This window comes from Austrofundulus limnaeus, unplaced genomic scaffold (assembly GCF_001266775.1).
Source record: "Austrofundulus limnaeus strain Quisiro unplaced genomic scaffold, Austrofundulus_limnaeus-1.0 Scaffold137, whole genome shotgun sequence".
Lineage (NCBI taxonomy): Eukaryota > Metazoa > Chordata > Actinopteri > Cyprinodontiformes > Rivulidae > Austrofundulus > Austrofundulus limnaeus.
This window is the reverse complement of record NW_013952539.1, coordinates 367,969-368,646: the sequence shown is the minus strand read 5'-3', so window position 1 is coordinate 368,646 and position 678 is coordinate 367,969.

Sequence of the window (678 nt, the reverse complement as noted above, 5' to 3'; positions counted from 1 at the left end):
ATATATATAAAAAATAGAATAAAAAGAATAGTTACCAACCTTTGAAAGGAGGAAAAAAATAACTGTTATACAGAATTTCACTCTGTGCCCCCCCAGGTTGTGAACCATTGCTCTATACCAGGTGTGGCCAGTCATGGTCCTCGAGGGCCGCAGCCCTACTTTTACATTTTTCTCTGCTCCAACACACCTTCAGTCACTGAACTACCTCTAAGGGAGAGTCCAGCGACCGCTTGTACCCGCGCTCTTGTTCTTTCAGTCACTACCCAAAGTTCCTGACCACAGGTGAGGATTCTTTTAAAACAGAAGTTCTCAAATTAGAGTCCGAGGGGTCCACGAGCTGTTGCTTGGGGGTCTTCTAAAAATAATAAAATGTTACTGTAATTTAGTTTTGTTTGAAAACTGCTCAAATTCTAGTCCGGCAAAGCCACCAGTCTTCAAATGTCTGGAGAAGCTTGGTAATGACTCACTCATTCAAATCAGGTGTGTCAGCAGTGAAACGTCTCAAATTTAGACGTTTCTATCTACAAAAAAAGTTTTATTCAGTTAAACAAGATCAAAGTTAAATAAAATCATTGGACAAGAGGAAAGATCTAAAACCTAAAGTGTCTCTGCTTCGACACACCTGTCGTGAATGAATGAGTGATTAGGACTAGGTAAAGACAAAGAAGCTGGACCAAG